The sequence below is a fragment of the Miscanthus floridulus genome, chromosome 1 (assembly GCF_019320115.1).
Source record: "Miscanthus floridulus cultivar M001 chromosome 1, ASM1932011v1, whole genome shotgun sequence".
NCBI lineage: Eukaryota > Viridiplantae > Streptophyta > Magnoliopsida > Poales > Poaceae > Miscanthus > Miscanthus floridulus.
In genome coordinates, this window is record NC_089580.1 from 194,420,936 (window position 1) to 194,441,407 (window position 20,472).

General features: G+C 52.8%; 1 pseudogene; it reads left to right on the forward strand.

Moving 5' to 3' along the window:
* The first annotated feature begins 9,328 nt into the window (after nt 1-9,328).
* Nucleotides 9,329-20,472, forward strand: part of LOC136469286 (WAT1-related protein At5g07050-like) — a 42,276-nt pseudogene continuing 31,132 nt past the window's right edge.

Sequence of the window (20,472 nt, forward strand, 5' to 3'; positions counted from 1 at the left end):
ACGCGCGGTAGCCGCTCTGTCGCCTTCGAGCGCCGCCAGCGAAAGAGAGGAGAAGGTGAAAATGAGCAATGAAGCTAGGGTTTTGGGGTCTGGCGGTCGGTGGGGGTTTGTTATTCTGAAATCTCCTCCCAGTCGTCCGATAAGATTGAATGGCTCAGATTGCACGGGCCAGATTTGGCCCAGGCGGGGAAGAAGTTTCTCGGCTCGGGGCCAGGTTGCGGCCTGGGACGCAGTGCGAGCAGGCCACTAGGCCATGAAGGCGGCGCAGCTGCGTGGGCATTTTGCTGGGCCGCGTGCTGCCGCTGCACGCTAGGCCGCGCGCTGAGTTTGAGTCAGTTTTGTTTAATTATTTTTAGAAGCATTTTTTATGAATTTTATTAAGTTTAGATGTCTCGATCTTTTCTCAAATTTGAACCAACAGAAAAATTTGTTCGGAGAGTAGATAAGTACTAATGAAATGCTTCTGATAATATCATTTTAAGTTTTTTTTATGTTTCCGTTGCAAAGTTGATGTTTATTATCTTCTAATTAAATTCGAACCAACGGGAGGATTTAATTTTGAAGAGTAGTTATAGTATTCAGTAAATTATGATATTGTTATTTTTTTTACCAACGTTGATAATAGCAATATTATAATTTTTTTTATTCATGAGTTTTTTCATGCATTAGTTCTATTTCTGCCCAACGGTGATGTAGAATTAATGTAGAAACATATTGTATGTTTTAATTTTGACCAATGTTAAATTACGGCATGCAATTGTTATGTCATGTTTTCTCACTTTCTCTTATGATGTTTTCAGGACTAAACCCTATGGCATCCATCTCACACATTCCACCTCTTGAACAGGGCAACTATCGTGTATGGCGAGAGAAGTATGAGTTGGCACTTGCGCTGTTCGAGAATGACCTAGCACTTACCTCTTCGTTTCCTACTGAGCCAGTGGGCCCGGTTATAGGGTCGAGATGGCGGACTAGAGGGGGGGTGAATAGTCTTTTCTAAAATTAATCGCGTCGGTTAACCGAAACAAGTGCGAAATTAAAACGATCGGTCTAGCCAAGACTACACCCCTCTATCTATATTCTCTAGCACCTTCCAAAGATACTAATCAAGCAACAAAGGTGTCGGGCTAGCTAGAGCTCACCTAACCAATTCTAGGAGCAAGGTCACACAAACCTATGCCACTAGTACTTTAAGCAGCAATGGAGCTCCTATACATGCTAGTAAGCAAAAGCACAAAGCCACCTAATGCATACTAGCAATGCTTAATAACAAGGCAACCAATGCCAAATTAGAGAGCATAAATACTTAGCTACATAAACTAAGCAAAGTGACTAACAAGATTACACATACCAAATTAGCCACACAAGGGAGCTACTTCTATGCTACACAAGCAAGAAGGTAACTAGTAAGCTACACAAGCTAACTAATTACAAGAGCAACTACACAAGCACAATATATATGAAAGTAATTATAAGCTTATGTAACGAGGATGCAAACCAACGGGAAGAACAAGGTTGACACAGTGATTTTTCTCTCAAGGTTCACGTGCTTGCCAACACGCTAGTCTCCATTGTGTCGACCGCTCACTTGGTGGTTCGGCGACTAATTGGCAACACCCGATAAGCCCACACGTCGGGCACCGCAAGAACCTACCCCAAAAGTGAGGGTAGCTCAATGATACGCTCAACTAGAGTTGCTCTTCGCGACTCCTGCAAGGCGAGCACAATGCCCCTCACAAAGCTCTTCTCTAGAGCACCGCACAAGCTTCTTGCGGGCTTCGACGGAGACCACCACCAAGCCATCTAGGAGGTGGCAACCTCTAAGAGTAACAAGCACCACTGGCTTGTAACTCGATCACCTAGCGCCACTCGATGCAATCACACTAGAATCGCTCTCTCACACAATCAAATGATCACTATCAAGTATATGTGAGATGGAGGACTTCTAAGCACTACTACACAAGCCACCAAGGCTCTAGTGTGCTCAACTCACGGCCCAAGGCCGACCATGGCTTCTATTTATAACTCCACAAACAAATAGAGCCGTTACCCCTTCACTGGGCAAAAGTCAGGATGACCGAACGCTCCGGTCTGATCGATCGGATGCTAGACCTTAGTGTCCAGTCATGCGATGCATGCCACATGTCCCCTTCTTCAAATGTTGTTCATCCGATCTCAACGATCATCTGACGACCGGACGCCCCAGCTTGAACTGACTGGACGTAGCAACCCCAGCGTTCGGTCATTTCCAGTAAGGTACTGGACATGACCGGACGTGTCTGGTCGGTCGTGATCGGACACAGCACCAGCGTTCGGTCACCTCCAGCAACATTGCTCTACCAGTGTCATCACACGTCACCTTGACCGGACGCATACGGCTAGCGTCCGGTCACTTCCAGCGCTAGTGTTCGGTCGATGACCGACGCCTGCATGTTGTCTGTCACCATTGACCGAACGTAGGGCCCCAGCATCCGGTCACTATGTGACCAGCGTCCAGTGCACTTTATGAGACTCTATCTTTTCTGTCTAGTGCGCCAGTGGCACCATCGAACTATCCGCACTCTATAGGCGGACACTCCACCGGTGGAGTTTCAAACCCTTCTCACCTCTGTTCCATCACCGAGTTGATCCACATCAACTCTAACTTCATCTTCTTTGTAAATGTGCCAACACCACTAAGTGTACACCATCATGTGTATGTGTGTTAGCATTTTCACAATCATTTTTCAAAGGATTAGCCACTCAACTTGCCACGCCACTCAATCCTAGCGACGATGCAAAGTTAGATCACTCAAGTGGCACTAGATGACCGATATGCAAACAAGTTTGCCCCTCTTGATAGTACGGTCATCTATCCTAAACCTGGTCATCAACTTCTCTACACACCTATGATCGGTGAAATGAAATGCCCTAGGTTATACCTTTGCCTTGCGCATTCCATTCCATCTCCTCCAATGTTGATGCAGCACATGCACCAACAGGATCAACAATGATATGATCCACTTCATATCATCACGTGATTATATTGGTTCATCGATCTTGACATCACTTGCTTTTCACCGTTGCCTTCGTCCATCGGCACCAAGTCTTGCTTAAAATTCACTGCCACGTGGTCCATCACTCCAAAGCCTCCGACTTGTCCTTCACGCTTGCAACCGGTCCATTAAGCCAAGTCTACTCCGATGGTTCAAGAGCCATCCTTCACGCTACCTGTTGTTGCTGCACCAACAGTACAAGACACTGTAGTAACAGCACCTATTGTTAGTTCTCCCGTGGCGACAATGAATGAACATGAGGAACCTATCCTTTAGGATCCTATAGAACCCATTGTCACACATAAAGAAGAGCAACAACAGCCTCATATAGAACAAGCGTCAACTAACGAGGCTCCTAGAAGGTCTCAAAGAGTCAGGAAACTAGCCATTTCTGATGACTACAAAGTCTATGAATGTGAAGAATCTCAAATGAAGGGTGATCCCACCTCATTTGAAGAAGCCATGAGAAGCGCTCACTCATCAAAGTGGCTTGAAGCCATGCAAGATAAAATAAGATCAATGAATACCAACGGTGTTTGGGACTTAGAAGCAATTCCTAAAGGAGCCAAGACAGTAAGCTGTAAATAGGTCTATAAAACTAAATATGACTCCAAAGGGACAGTAGGCTTCACGCAAAGAGAAGCCATAAATTACAATAAGATATTTTCTCCAGTCTCTTGTAAGAATTCTTTTAGAATTGTAATGGCGTTCGTAACACATTGCGATTTTGAATTACATCAGATGGATCTAAAGATGACATTTCTAAACGGGGATTTAGAGAGAAATGTTTACATGGCACAATCAAAAGGTTTTATTGTGGAAGGAAAAGAATGTATATGATGCCGCCTGAAGAAATCCATTTACGGATTAAAACAAGCATCAAGACAGTGGTATTTAAAGTTTGATAGTAAAATAAGGAAGTTTATGTTCTAAGAAAATGTAGAGGAGAATTATGTTTATGCAAAGTTCAAGAATGGAAAATACATTTTCCTAATCTTGTATGTGGATGACATCTTACTCGCTAGAAGTGATGTTAATCTACTACTAGAAATGAAGAAGTTCTTGTCCTCGAATTTTGATATGAGGGATCTCGGTGAAGCTTTGTTCATTCTGGGAATAGAGATTCACCGAGATAGAAGAAAGGGGGTTTTAGGATTATCACAAAAGGCATACTTATAAAAGGTTCTAAAGAAATACAGTATACAAAATTGTAAGCCTTCACCTGCTCCAACAGGCCTCATGCTAACGTACAAAAGATCTGATTCCCTACACGTAGAGGGGTATTCAGATTCAGATTATGCGGAAGATGATAGAAAGTCCACGTCAGATATATATTAACTCTCGTAGGAGAAGCTATATCATGGAAAAGCTCCAAGCAAACTATCACTCACATCGTCTACGATGTATGCTAAGTTTGTAGCATGTTATGAGACCACAAGACAGATGAATTGGCTGAAGAAGTTCATGTCCGGGTTGAAAGTGGTAGACGACATACATAAGCCACTCAAGTTATACTGCGATAATAATCCAACAGTATGTTATGCTCACAACAATAAGTCAACTGGTGCTGTTAAACACATTGACATAAAATATTATGTTGTGAAAGACAAAGTCCGAGATCATATAATTAGTCTTGAGCACATAAGTACAAAAAAAGATGCTTATGGATCCACTTACAAAAGGTTTACCACCCAACGTGTTTAGATAACACTTAGCCGACATGAGTTTAAGGAAAAGCCTATGATTCCTGGACAATAAGGGCCTAGTTGAGAATCTGTTTCAAAACAGAGAGGTGCATTATAGCTGTTGATCTAATGGCACTGACTGTGACGATGAAGCATGCTTTATGCACTGATCTGAGATAAAATAAAAAAAGATAAAGTAAGTTAAGTTTAAATAATGAGATGAGATTAAAAAGAAGATTGTTAGTGTTGATCTCTGCTTCTCGGCCCAACGGCCGGGTTAGGCATTGACCTCGTGCATTGATCGGGCGCGTCCGTGCGGCGACCGTCCCATCTCCACCTCGTCCGCGCGATGACGCTGCAGGCTGCTGCTCCGGTGCTTGCGCGCTATGATGGCACAGCGCCAGCGCCGCAACTGCCGCCTCCGGAACAGTAGGAAGCGTCTTCCCTCACCGAGTTCACCCCCCCCCCCCCCCGCGCCAGCACCGTCACCACCCCGCAGATTCGGCACCGCCACTCCCCTGAGCGGACAGAGGAGTGGAAGTGGTCATTAATGGCGACGAAAGACGAAAGAGGACACGCCGTCCTCGAGCTTCGACGAACTCCGCTGGCCAGATCTCCTATGGGCTCGTGCGGCCCAAGGCCGAACGGCGGTGCGTGCGGTGGTGGCGGCGCCGCCGGAGGAGGAGGCCGCAATGCGGTGCGTGTGGTGGTGGCGATGCGTGCAGTGGTGGTGTGCGGTGGTGGCGTGCTAGGCGGCGATGCGTGCTGTTGTGGTGAGCGGTGGTGCTGGTGTGCGGTGGTGGCGGCGCCGAGGTGCTCTCCTGGAGGCCGCGACGGCCTCTCCGTGCTCGTCAGGTGTTGCTCTCTAGGAAGTTGTGTCCGTGTCCATGTGGTGCTCGTCGTGAGGTGCTCGTCAGGTGCTCTGCAGGAAGCAGTGGAGTCGTAGATGGGCAAGTGCAGTGGAGGAGATGATGGGCTGCTTCAGGTGCTATCTTCCATGGCTTTTGTGTTCTTGCTGAGCTGCTGCAGGCCCTCTGATGGCGTTCGTGAGAAGTGGCGCGCACCACGTGTTCGACAAATGGTGTCAAATGTGGTGAACTTACCTGAGAAAAAAGAGGTGACTCTATCCAAGCTAAATCAACCAACCAAACATACTAAACGCTATCTAAGTTTAGATAATGTATGCAACCAAACAAGTATATCATGACTTACTAGAGACAGGCTTAGATTAGCCTGGCTTATTCCCTAGCCAGGCCAGAAGAAAGTAAGTTAGGATACCAAACACCCATTGCTTCCAGCATCTGATTTCGGTTGACTGAGCCAGGTCGCGAGCCTGATCCGTTAGTGGGACACGCGTCGATCATCGGAGCCATATATGCACGGCACTGGCTGGATACGGTTTCCATGCAACTTTTTTCCGATGAGGAAACCCACAGCGCTTGGCAAAAGATCGAAGCACGACCATAGAAGGAACCTATTCATGCCTCCAGAGTTCTGGCCCATGACCTCACACACTCTCATTACTCAGGCCCACACGGCCCATACCAACACATACAGCCGAGCCAACAGGCCCAGTTACACGACGCACAGTAGCCACAAGTCTGGGCTCTGTTTGTTTCAGTGCTCCTGTCTCCTGGCCACGGTCACGAGAGATGGCTAGACGTTCGCTCGATCGCCCAACCAACCGTATCCTGGCGGCCCAAAAAAAAACGAAAAAAAAAAACGTGGACGCTGGACCCCGGTGTGCCTGCAGCGGACGTTGAGCACCAATCCTCGATCGCGTTTTCCTGCGAGGGAAGAACAAGGTGCTGAATGCCTCATGCCTGCCATCCATCGCAACTTGCCGCAGCAGAGTATTTTCCGGATTCAGATTCTGACTGAAATGTTGCCGGGAGCATGGCAAATAGCCGAATCCACCGCCGCCACCGGATCTGTCTCCGGGTGCCCCTGCCCACTGACCAACTGTACCATGAAGCATCGTCGCGCGCCATGAGATGAGATCGTTTTCGCCCTCGCATTTATATTGTTCCAACTCCAAAGGGCAAACTTGCAGCCGCTTTTTGGTTGTCCAGGAAATAAAGACCTCTCAGGTTTCATCTGAACCTGAGCCCAATGCACACCATCTGACTGGCCGGGAACAAATGGGGCGCAACCAAAATTCTCTCTGCCGGCAGGGAACAGATTCAGTTATTCGCCCGGACGGCGACGGATTCCATTCTACGCAGTCGCAGAGATCGACAACACGGCCGGCGGTGACGCAACCACAGCAGCAGAACAGGGAGGAGAACAGAAGAGACAGTCAGAATTGCCAATTGTTCGATGACACACACACACTACGCCAACCTGGAGGCCACCCACATTCTTCTCTCCGCGACTCCGCCAACTAGAGATGTTCGCCACTCACTCATCGTCATCGTACCTGACCTGACTAGCTTTTGCACAAAAGCTGTGGCTACATCCGGCGTCCTATCGGGGGATTCTTGCTCGGTTGCTCTTGCAGCGCAGTAACGCACCGTTGTATTGCACGCGAAAGGCAATCCGGCGATCCGGTTTGGTGGGATGCGTGCGCACGTCGCGGCCTTGTGAGCGGCCAGCATCTCGCTGTTGAAGTGTTGAGTGCACTCATGCAGATGAAACAAGCTTCCGTCTGCATGCTGAAATTTACCGACCCGCAAGCGCTTAATGACCACAAGTTAATCTGTGATAGTTTATTGGAAGAGGTAATACCGTAATAGAAAAGGCATGGATTAAGTTAAGTGGATGCTCCATAGAAACCTAAGCTAGCTAGGCGTTGCAGATTAATAATAACACGGAAGGATAGGTAGCTTAAGTGCTTAATGTACGGGGCTCAGGCTTTAAGCAAATCGAGCAGCGGTGAGCGAGCAGTCTCGAGCGGAAAGCACTTGCCGTGCTAGTGTTTTGGCTTTCCCGTTTTGCTTTCCTCTTAAAAAATTCGGAGTCAGCTTTTACAAAAATCATATAAGCACACACAGGCCCGCAGGATACCTGTGTCCGCTTCTTTTGAATTTTTTTTTTACCACTTGTTTCCAGCACTGCAGCATGGGTTTCCCCTTCTAATTTTCAGTCCCTATCGTATCAGATATTTGGACACTAATTTAAAGTATTAATATAGACTAATTACGAAACTAAATACATAGATTGATATTAATTTACGAGACAAATCTATTAAGCTTAACTATTCTATGATTTGACAATGTTGCGCTACAGTAAACATGTGCTAATAGTGGATTAATTAGGCTTAATAAATTCATCTAGTGAATTACTGACAACTTCTGTAATTTATTTTATTATTACTATCCGAACACTCGATGTGACACCCGATGTGACACCTCTTAAACCTTAGTTCCTGATCCAAACACCCCTGCATTAGGGAAGAGACGAGAGGAGATGATCCCCACTCTATCAGCGAATATGTTTAGTCCGTATCACATCGGACGTTTGGATGTTAATTAAGAGAATTAAACTTGAATTAATTATAAAACTAATTGCACAGGAGTAGACTAATTAGCGAGACGAATCTATTAAGCCTAATTAATCCATAATTAGTACATGTTTGCTGTAGCGTCACATTGTCAAATTATGGACTAATTAAGCTTAATAGATTCGTCTTACAAATTAGTCTCAACATGTGCAATTAGTTTTATAATCAGTCTGTGTTTAATGCTGCAAACTATTGTGAAACATCCGATATGACTTAAAAGTAACGAAACACCCCAGCGTTCCATCAATCTCCTGGCTCTGAACCGAGCTGGCAACTGGAAAGCAGACACGTCAAGGCATAGCATACCTGCAACAGACTGCACTGTCATCGTGCAGCGAAACTGTACGCATAGCTACCCCAGACTGGAGCTCAACACGGCAGCAGAGCACCTCTCTATCTGAAGGGGGCCAGGCCACGCACGCACATGCATGATATCCGCACATCTTTCCCGCTACAAACACTGGGCCAAAACCGAAAGCGTCAGCACTGCTGCTAGTGCAAGTCTACCAGGAGTCCAGGAGCACTTGGATTTCAGCTTTCGCACGACTCCAGATCATCTTAATTACGAACACTACACACGCACGCACACACCATCAGTTTTCTTCCATCTTTTTTTTTTGACACAAGTAAACCCAGCTTTTGTAGAAAGCCAACATAGACAACATAGCTATCGTCTGTATTATTCTGTAATCATATTCATATCCTCCCACCCATTGTACGTCCTTCCCAGGATTAGCATTTTGCTCGGCACATCCAAGCCGATGCCGATGCCGACACCGGCGACAAGTTCCTGCTGCTTCTTCAGGAAGCCGAGAGAGAAGAAGAGGACATTGCGAAATGCCTTGTGGCGCTTCCAGCTTGCCGTTTTGGCTGTTGCACGTTCAGGTCGTAGCTATCACCTATCAGGCTACATCCACGGTGACAGCACCATGCATCGGTTATTCAGGCAGTAGTGGCCTGGGTGGGAGCGGATTGAGCAGAGGGATGATGAGGACTTCTCTTCACCAGCCCACGGCACGGCACGGCACCACAAGGCACACGAGCTACCTCTACCTGCCTATATAAACCAGCCTGCTCCGCTCTTACCACAACCGATCCAGCTTTGCTCAATTGCCTGTAGTGCTTGAGCTGAGCTGAGGTGCACTACTACTAGTTGTGCTGCAGGAAGGAATGGATCTGCTGGAGGTCGCAGGAGGGTTGTGGGTGCGGTACGCGCCGCAAGTGCTGATGGTGCTGGCGCAGCTGTGCTACACGCTCACGTACTTCATCACCGAGGCCGCCTTCAACCAGGGGCTCAACCCCTACGTCTACATCACCTACCGCCATCTGCTCGTCGCCGTCCTCATCTGGCCCTTCGCCTACTACCAGGAGAAGTAAGCTCAGCTCAGCTCAGCCCTCTTCGGCCGGTTGGCAACAAGGACTAGTTGCGATGAAGAGTGGGCGATGTGCTCTGAGTTTTTGGAACCCTATTCGATCAAGTGCTCATGAGTTATGCATGATCTTGCCTCTTTTCTTGCAGGGGGTTGAGGCCTAAAATGACGCTAATGCTGTTCATGGAGATATTTGTGCTCTCGCTTTCGGGTAAGAGCATGATCATTGAGAACAACACATAACTGATTCTATCTCTTCTTCTTCTTTGGGAGAAAGAAAGAAAACGGAAAGAAAGTAACTTGCACGGAAATGCCAGCCTACGTCGGAGGGAAAGTTGAAGAAATTTATTAACATATCAGCATACGAAAATGCAGGGTGAGCTTAATGTTGGGAACGCCGGTGAACTATCACGCCGGCGAACCTTGGAAGACGCACTCAGAAACACTCGATGGAACACACGATGTTTGGTGCTGTCAAACTGACTGCATTTTCTTGTATACATGCACTGAATAAATAGCGATTACATGCATAAGTGGGAGGTGATCTCCCCTAAACACGCGGCACACATCGCACTACAGTCCGTGCCATCCCACGACCCGCCATTGCCGCGCGCAGCTCCTAGATGCTGGCTAAACATAGCTACAAGCAAAAAAAACTGAATGCATGGACTAGTTACAGACTCCGACTCAGACGGCTAAGGATTGGTGTTGGCTGGACTATACAACATTTCTCCCCCTTAGTTCATGCCCTCTCCACCGATCGTCACGACGCCGATTAGTTCACGCAGTTCCAAGAACCGCACCCGCCCTAGCGCTTTGGTTAGGATGTCCGCCAGTTGTTCTTCTGTTGAAACATGCCCCAGGACAATCCTGTTCTCGTCGATGCATTCACGGATGTAATGGAATCTTGTGTCAATGTGCTTACTCCGATCATGATGCACGGGATTCTTGCTGAGAGCTATAGCAGACTGATTGTCCACTTTAAGCTCCGGTGCTCCAGGCTCGACGCCGGTCATGTCCTTGACAAGCCGGGCAAGCCAAACACCCTGACAAGCCGCCGTCGCCGCAGCAATGTACTCAGCCTCGCATGAGGATAGAGCCACTACCTTTTGTTTCGACGATTGCCAGGTGATGATGTTCCCGCCGAGGAAGAAGATGATGCCGGTGGTGCTCTTCCGGGTGTCGATGTCCCCGGCCATGTCAGCGTCGCTGAAGCCTCTCAACCGTGCTCGTCCTTCTTCCCTACGTGTGTAGTAGAGACCTTGATGGCGTGTCCCCGCCACATAGCGGAGGACTCGCTTCACCGCCACCAGGTGTTCTTCATGCGGCGTCTCCATGAACCGGCTCAGATAGCCCACAGCATAGGCCAGATCAGGCCGTGTGTGAACAAGGTATCTCAGCCCACCTATGATGCGCCGGTACGCCGTGGCATCCACTATGGGAGTGGTGCTCGTTCTGATACCAAAATGTTGTATAGTCCAGCCAACACCGATCCTTAGCCGTCTGAGTCAGAGTCTGTAACTAGTCCATGCATTCAGTTTTTTTTGCTTGTAGCTATGTTTAGCCAGCATCTAGGAGCTGCGCGCGGCAATGGCGGGTCGTGGGATGGCACGAACTGTAGTGCGCTGTGTGTCGCGCGTTTAGGGGAGATCACCTCCCACTTATGCATGTAATCGCTATTTATTCAGTGCATGTATACAAGAAAATGCAGTCAGTTTGACAGCACCAAACATCGTGTGCTCCATCGAGTGTTTCTGAGTGCGTCTTCCAAGGTTCGCCGGCGTGATAGTTCACCGGCGTTCCCAACATTTGGTACCAGAGCAAGGTTAGTGTCCGGGAAGGATGTCCGCCCCCGCTTCCGGCGGCTGGTCGCCATCGCCCCCTCCGCGCCGTCGAGTTTCTCAGTCGCCAGACCTGCGCCGTGGGCGTCGCGGTCGCGGCGAGGTCATCATCGAGCGCGTCGTCAAGGAGGCCAACGGCGCCGTGCAGTACCCCATGCTCACGCGCTCTAACTACCAGGAGTGGGCGCTCCTCATGAAGGTCAATCTGCAGGCGGCGGGCTTGTGGCACGCCGTCGAGCCGGAGGAAGGGGAGGAGGTGCTCATCGAGTACCACGAGGATCGCCTCGCCATGGCCGCCATCCTGCGATCTGTGCCCTCTGAAATGCTGGGTTCCCTAGCCCGCAAGAGGACGGCGCGATCGGCGTGGGCGGCGGTGAAGACTGTCCGTGTCGGTGTGCTTCGAGTGCGGGAGGCCAACACCCATCACCTGCTCCGATAGTTTGGCGAAATCAGCTTCAACGAGGGTGAGTCCGTGGACGAATTCTCGCTCCGTATCATGTCTCTCGCCAACAACATTCGCACCTTGGGCCACGACATCACCAACGCCCAGATCATGAAGAAGATGCTCTAGGTGGTTCGTGATCACCTTGAGCAGATTGCTTACTCCATCGAGACGCTCCTCGACGTCAATGAGCTCTCGGTGGAGGAAGTAGTCGGTCGACTGCGCGCCATCGAGCAGCGCAAGAAGAAGCCGGCCTCCACGGGCGCGTCGTCCAACGTCGACAAGCAAGGTCGTCTGCTCCTCACTGAGGAGGAGTGGATGGCGCGGCTCAAGCTGCGTAAATCCGGCGATGGCTCCGGCAGCGACAAGCGCGGCAAGATGCGCCGTGGCCGCGGTGGCGGTTCCGGCGGTGGACGTGACGGCAAGGGGCAGGACGGTTCAGGGAAGCCTCAGGAGAGGAACCCTGACAAGTGCGCCAATTGCGGCATCAAGGGCCACTACGCCAAGGACTGCCGCAAACCTAAGCGGGAGCAGAAGGCACACGTAGCGGAAGGTGAGGAGCAGCAGGCGCTGATGATGGCCACGGCAACCGCTACCTCGACCATCGCCGCACCGTCGACTTTCTCGGCTCAGTCGTTTACTCGCGTCGAGATCCACGAAGCGGAGGTCTTCGCCGAGCTTGGGCCCCGCATCGACAAGGACGCCCGGCGGTGGGTGCTCGACACCGGGGCGACCAACCATATGACTGGCTCGCGCTCGGCGTTCGCGCATCTCGACACCAACGTGACCGGAACGGTTCGTTTCGGCGACGATTCAGTGGTGGAGATCGAGGGACGCGGCACCATCATCTTCGTCCTCAGGAATGGTGAGCACCGTACTCTTGCCGGAGTGTACTATATTCCCCGTCTCGTGGCGAACATTGTGAGCCTCGGACAGATGGAGGAGGCCAGGTACCGCATCGAGCTCTACGACGGCGCGCTGAGGATCTACGACGAGGCACGACAGCTGCTCACCAAGGTGCCGCGCGGCAGCACCCGCCTGTACATCCTCGAGCTGGTGATTGGGCAACCTGTGTGCCTCGCGGCGCGCAGCTCGGAGGCAGCCTGGCGGTGGCATGAGCAGTTCGGCCACATCAGCTTCAAGTCGCTTCGCTCCCTCGCTAGCAAGCAGATGGTCCGTGGACTGCCGCACCTAGATCACATTGATCAGGTGTGTGACAGTTGTCTCGCCGGCAAGCAGCGGAGGAGCCCTTTCCCCAGTGAGGCGAAGCGGCGCGCGGGCCATGCTCTGGACCTCGTCCATGGCGACCTGTGCGGACCAGTATCTCCACCAACTCCAAGCGGTAACAGATATTTCCTCTTGCTCGTTGATGACATGAGTCGCTATATGTGGCTCCATCTCCTGTCAAGCAAGGATCAGGCGGCAACGGCTGTCAAGAACTTCCAAGCCGCCGTGGAAGTGGAGTCAGGGAGAAAGCTCAAGGTGTTCCGGACCGATCGCGGGGGGGGGGGGAGTTCACCTCCGTCGAGTTTAGTGAACACTGCGCGCGCCGTGGCGTTCAACGGCAACTCACTGCCCCGTACTCACCTCAACAAAACGGGGTGGTGGAGCGCCGGAACCAGACGATCGTCGGCATGGCGCGCTCCATCCTGAAGGCAAAGGGGCTCCCAAGCTTCTTCTGGGGCGAGGCCGTGCACACCGCAGTGCACATCCTCAACCGGGCTCCTACGTGGGCGCTCGATGGCAAGACCCCGTTCGAGGCCTGGTTTGGGGAGCGTCCGGCAGTTCAGTACCTGTGGACCTTTGGCTGCGTTGCGCATGTCAAGGCGACAAGGCCGGGGCTGCAGAAGCTGGATGACTGGAGCACACCCACGATCTTCGTCGGCTACGAGCGCGGATCCAAGGCGTACAGATGCTATGACCCTGCGACCAAGCGCGTGGTGATCTCGCGCGACGTCGTCTTCGATGAGGCGGCGCGTTGGGACTGGACGACAAGCCCAGATGTGCACCTTGGCGATGACGAGCCTTTCACCGTCGAGTACATCACCGAGACGGTGCCTGGTGCAGCTCCATCGACATCACCGATTCCAGCTGCGTCACCGTCGCCTGGACCAGCAGCAGCCACGCCTCAGGGCTCACCTATGTTAGCTCATTCAGTTAGTTCAGTCTAGGTTCAGAGTCTTGTTTTTTCAGAGTTTCAGAGTCCAATAACTGAACCTGCTAGAGGTGCGTCATGTAAGGCCCTTGACTTGCGCATTGTCCGCAAGGAGGTGGCCACGTTTTCGTCTTTCTGTTGAGTCGTAGCTGAAGCTTCGCACTCCACTAGTTCGGTCGTGGGATGGCGCGGCTCTGTAGGAAGTAGTGGCGTGCATGGCGTTGAGTTTGAGTGGCCAGGAGCTGCTCACTGCATGTATATATATGAATAGAGTCTGAAAATGCCGGTGTGGGTTCTCGGCACCAAAACATTTGTGTGTGCTCTGAGTTTCATAGTGTTCGCGTGTGTGCGTGAGTTCACCGAGTTTTCTGGGTCATCCTCTTCGACTCCGGTGACGGGCGCCGGCGTTCAGGAGACGTCATTTGGTATCAGAGCCGGAGTAGCCATGGATCGGCGCAGGTTCCGCTCGTCCTCACCGGCAAGGCGGTTCCCGTCGGGTGCGTCGGGCAGCGGTGGCGGTGGTGACCGCGCACCGCGCGTCGTGCGCGAGGAGAAGGCGAAGTTCCCGATCCTCACCAAGTCCAATTACTACTCTTGGGCGGCGCTGATGAAGTTGAAGCTGCAGGCGAGAGGCCTGTGGCAGACGGTGAGCCTCGGCCCCTTCGACTACATAGAAGACCGGAGTGCCCTTGAGATCATCACTCTGGGTCTTCCGGAGGAGCTGCACGGCGCCATCGCTCGGAAGATCACGGCAAAGGAGGCGTGGGAGTCCTTGAAGAAGTCGAACCTCGGCGTCGATCGCGTGCGTCAGGCCAAGGCCAACACGCTGCGCCGGGAATTCGAGGCACTGCGGTTCAAGGACTCAGGAGACGGTGGACGAGTTCGCAATCCGCATCACCGATCTAGCAAGCCAACTGGAGGTGCTGGACTCCGGGTACACTGAGCCGGAGGTCGTGCGCAAGTTTCTGCAGGCCACGCCGGCCAGGTATGCCCAAATCGTTATGGCTATTGAGACTATGCTCGACCTCGATGATCTGTCAGTGGACGAGCTGGTGGGGCGACTCAAAGCGGCCGAGGAACGGTACAACCTTGGTGGCGACAATGGCGGGTCCTCGGCGCGGCTCAACCTCACGGAGGAGGAACTTGTGTCGCGAGTGGTGTCGCGGCTGCAAGTCTCAGGCGGCGGAGGAGGCCCCTCTAGCAACGGACGTGGTCCGTCGTCGAACCAGAGGCGCGCACGCGGCGGCGACGCTTCCCAAGGTGGGGGGAGTGCTGGCGGCTCCAGGCCACCCGGTGGCGCAGGTGGCAGGAAGAAGGAGACCGGCAAGAAGAAACTCGCCAGTGACGAGTGCGCTTACTGCGGCAAAACTGGGCACTGGGCCCGGGAATGTCGCAAGAAGAAGCGTGATGAGCAGGCGCATGCGGCTGAGGTCCAGGAGGAAGCCGCGCTGATGGTGGGGATCACCACGGTCACCGCCGTATCGGTGATGCCCGAGAAGCAGAAGGATGCGGTGGGCGTCCAGATTGGCGACGGCGGCATCCGGACGCGCTGGGTGTTCGACGACGAGGCGCCTGAACCGGTGGACGCCACGGCTCACGTGGTGTTCGCCACCCCGACAGCACCTGCGGCGAGCGAGACGGTGCACATCCGGGAGGACAAACTCTTCGTTCAGCTCGAGGAGAACGCCGAGGAGGGCAGTACCCGGTGGATCCTCGATACGGGCGCCACAAATCACATGACCGCCGTGCGCTCGGCCTTCTCCGAGCTCGACACGGGCGTGCGCGGCACCGTTCGGTTTGGCGATGGCTCGGTGGTGGACATAGCCGGGCGCGGCACGATCCTGTTCAGCTGCAAGACCGGCGAGCACCAGACCCTTGGCGGCGTGTACTACATCCCCAAGCTCACCGCCAACATCATCAGCCTCGGGCAGCTGGACGAGGGCAAGTACAAGGTGCTGATAGAGAATGGAGTTCTGCGCATCTGGGACCAGCGACGTCGCCTGCTGGCCAAGGTACCTCGTGCTGACAACCGCCTCTACATCCTCGATGTCAAGCTGAGCACTCCGGTGTGCCTCGCGGCGCGCGCGGACGACACAGCGTGGAAGTGGCACACCAGGTACGGGCACCTGGGCTTCCATGGTCTGAAGCTGTTGGCGCAGAAGGAGATGGTACGGGGCCTCCCACGCATCGACCATGTCGAGCAGGTGTGTGAGAGCTGCCTCGTCGGGAAGCAACGTCGACGCCCGTTCCCGGCGGTGAGCAGGTTCCGGGCGTCCAAGTCACTGGAGCTGGTTCACGCCGACCTGTGTGGGCCGATCACCCCACCCACGCCGGGCGGCAAACGCCTCTTCCTGCTTGTTGTTGATGACAGGAGCAGGTTTATGTGGCTCACTCTTCTGGCATCTAAGGATAAGGCCGCGTTAGCCATCATCCAGCTGCAGGCAAGGCTGGAGAACGAAGCCGGGCGCAAGGTGGGCACGCTGCGTACAGACCGTGGAGGCGAGTTCACGGTGCATGCCTTCGCGGAGCACTGCGCTGACACGGGAGTCCAGCGCCATCTCACCGCGCCGTACACTCCACAACAGAACGGCGTGGTTGAGAGGCGCAACCAGACCGTGCTCGGGATGGCGAGGAGCATGATGAAAGGCATGAAGGTACCCGGCTGGCTTTGGGGGGAGGCGGTCTGCACTGCGGTGTTCATCTTGAACCGGTCGCCGACCCGGAGCGTGGACGGGAAAACACCAGTATGAGGTCTGGTATGGCGCCAAGCCCGCTGTTCACTTCTTCCGCACTTTTGGTTGTACTGCCCATGTCAAGGTCGCCGGCGGACACCAGCATAAGCTGGACGACCGGAGTACTCCTATGGCGTTCATCGGCTACGAGCCGGGATCCAAGGCCTACCGCTTCTACAACCCGCGCACCAGGAGGGTGTGCATATCGCGCGATGCGGTATTTGATGAAGGGAGGTCCTGGAAGTGGGAAGATACGGCGGATGACTCACTGGACGTGGATTCGGAGGAGCCGTTCACGGTGGAGTACGTGACACTGCTCGCACCAGGAGGTGAACATGTGCCGCAGTCACCAGCGCACACGCCACCAGGCTCGCCGGGACCCTCGACATCACCCATGGGCCCGGCGGCTTCTCCATCGACACTGGTGCAGGAGGCTGCACCAACTGACTCGCCTGCACCAGGAACGCCAGCTGGAGTGGAGTTCGTGTCCCCTCCGCCAGGGGATCCGGATCTGGACATTGACGCCGACGACGCGCCATTGCGATTCCGGGCACTGGACAACGTGCTCGGTGACGCACCAGTGCCAGAGGAGGCTGAACGCGCGCTGGCAGAACTCTTGATGGGCGTTGAGGGGGAGCCAACCACGTTCGATGAGGCGCGTCACGATGAGGCGTGGAGGAAGGCCATGCTCGAGGAGCTGTCTTCGATCGAGCAGAACGACACATGGGCGCTCGTCAAGCTCCCACAAGGGCACCGTGCTATCGGGCTCAAGTGGGTGTTCAAATTCAAGCGCAACGAGCAGGGAGCCATCGTGAAGCACAAAGCACGCTTGGTGGCGAAGGGATATGTCCAGAAGAGCGGCATCGACTTTGATGAGGTGTTCGCGCCGGTGGCGAGGATGGAGTCGGTGCGGATGCTGTTGGCTGTCGCTGCTCAGGAGGGCTGGCTTGTCCATCATATGGACGTCAAGTCGGCTTTCTTGAACGGGGAGCTTGCCGAGGAAGTTTATGTCCAGCAGCCGCCGGGTTTCTCTGCGGCAGGCCACGGTGAGAAGGTGCTGCGTCTGAAGAAAGCATTATACGGTCTGCGTCAGGCTCCCAGGGCGTGGAACCAAAAGCTGGATGTCAGCCTGCGTGAACTCGGCTTCGCGCGGTGCACCAGTGAGCATGGCATGTACACCCGAGGCAAGGGGTCTTCACGGGTGATCGTTGGCGTCTACGTAGATGATTTGATCATCACTGGAGCCAAGGAGGGAGGAGTTGAAGCTTTCAAGCTGGAGATGCAGCGCCTGTTCAGGATGAGTGACCTCGGGTTGCTGTCCCACTACCTGGGAATTGAGGTGCGGCAGTCCAAGGCGGCCATTACACTCGGTCAAGCTGCCTATGCCCGCAGATTGCTCCAGAAGGCAAACATGGCAGGGTGTAATTCTTGTCACACACCAATGGAGACACGACTGAAACTGTCCAAGGAAGGAACTTCAGCAGAGGTAAATGTGTCTGAATATCGCAGTCTGGTGGGAAGCTTGCGGTACTTGATACACACTCGTCCTGATATTTCTTTCGCGGTGGGGATGGTGAGTCGGTTTATGGAGAAGCCCAGGCAGGAACACATGGCGGCGGTTAAGCATTTGCTCCGTTACATCGCCGGCACTGCAGATTTTGGATTGGTTTACCCCAAGCTGTCTGGTATTGACAATAGCCTTACGGGCTACAGTGACAGCGACCTGGGAGGTGATGTGAATGACAGGAAGAGTACTACGGGGATTATCTTCTTCCTGGGAACCAAGGCGGTGGCCTGGCAATCCCAGAAACAGAAGGTGGTGGCGCTCTCTTCTTGCGAGGCAGAGTACATCGCTGGCGCTGCAGCAGCGTGTCAGGCGGTGTGGCTCACGAGGTTGCTGAAGGAAGTCACAGGCGACGATTCTCCAGCACCTCAACTGAAGATGGATAACATGTCAGCCATTGCTCTCAGCAAGAATCCGGTACTGCACGATCGAAGTAAGCATATTGATACAAAGTTCCATTTCATTCGTGAGTGCGTTGGCAATGGTACGATTCTGCTGGAGTATGCGAGCTCGCAAGATCAGCTCGCCGATCTGATGACCAAGGCGTTGGGACGTTCAAGGTTCTGTGAGCTAAGGGAGAAGATCGGCGTGGTCAACCTAGTCTGAACTCACCTCATTTGGGGGGAGATTGTTAGCTCATTCAGTTAGTTCAGTCTAGGTTCAGAGTCTTGTTTTTCAGAGTTTCAGAGTCCAATAACTGAACCTGCTAGAGGTGCGTCATGTAAGGCCCTTGACTTGCGCATTGTCCGCAAGGAGGTGGCCACGTTTTCGTCTTTCTGTTGAGTCGTAGCTGAAGCTTCGCACTCCACTAGTTCGGTCGTGGGATGGCGCGGCTCTGTAGGAAGTAGTGGCGTGCATGGCGTTGAGTTTGAGTGGCCAGGAGCTGCTCACTGCATGTATATATATGAATAGAGTCTGAAAATGCCGGTGTGGGTTCTCGGCACCAAAACATTTGTGTGTGCTCTGAGTTTCATAGTGTTCGCGTGTGTGCGTGAGTTCACCGAGTTTTCTGGGTCATCCTCTTCGACTCCGGTGACGGGCGCCGGCGTTCAGGAGACGTCAACCTGCTCCTGCGTCACCAACACTTAACTCTGAACATGTACTTCGCGAGCTTGAAGTACACGTCCCCGACGTTCGTCACCTCCGTGGTGAACACCATTGCCTCAATGACGTTCGTCATCGCCATCATCCTCAGGTGACAAATATACAGCTTAATTTTTGACATCTGGCGCGAGAGATGACGGTTAGGTTCAGTCTGTCAGTTAGTTCCACCCCCTGACGGCCAGCTTACTTCACTCCAGGATGGAGATCGTGGACGTGAAGAGCCTACGCGGGCTCGCCAAGATCGCAGGGACCGTGGTGTCTTTCGCCGGGGTGACCACCATGACTCTGTACAAAGGAGCAGCCATCACGAGCCTCTGGAAGTCGCATGTTCATATCCCCGGCAGTGACAGCGGCGGCGTTGTCCATGGGAGCTGGGTGGAAGGGTCAGTCCTCGCAGTGGCCAGCTGCATATGCTGGTCCATCTGGTACATCATGCAGGTGTTTAACTTTAACCTCTGTCAGACTGTCATCATGTCACACACAGAAACAAATAGACAATCAGTACTACGCATAATTAAGCGTCTTATATTGGAGATAAACATAACTCTAGTTCTGAAAATAAAATTAACTGACGGCTTGCTTGTCTATGCATCTCATTCCATTCTGGTCCATCCATGACGGCATGCATGGCAGGCGTCGTCTCTGAATGTTAAGTAATCTGCTCCTCCTCAGGTGTGAACGCACGGCTGGGACATGTGGCGCCGTAAAGGGCTCCCTGCTGTTCACTATAGCAGCTGTAGGGGTAGAGGCTGAATGGCTCTCCTGCCACATTATAGCCATAGCAGGGGCAGGCGTCAAAGTCAGCCCTGCTGTCACATCTAGTCACTATAACAGCATGGCAGCCTGACATGTCTGTGTACTAGTATGATGGGTAGAGTTGTATATATAGTTTGCCACTACAACTCAGTAAAGAGAGCGAGTTCAGTTTTATCATCTCCTCTGCAGAGCTCCGGCCAACGTTGGTGCTTGTGCTGTGTGTGAGCTCTGTTCTCCCTCTCTTCTTCTATCTCTAACCATAGTGTGTGGTCGCCAACGACAGTGC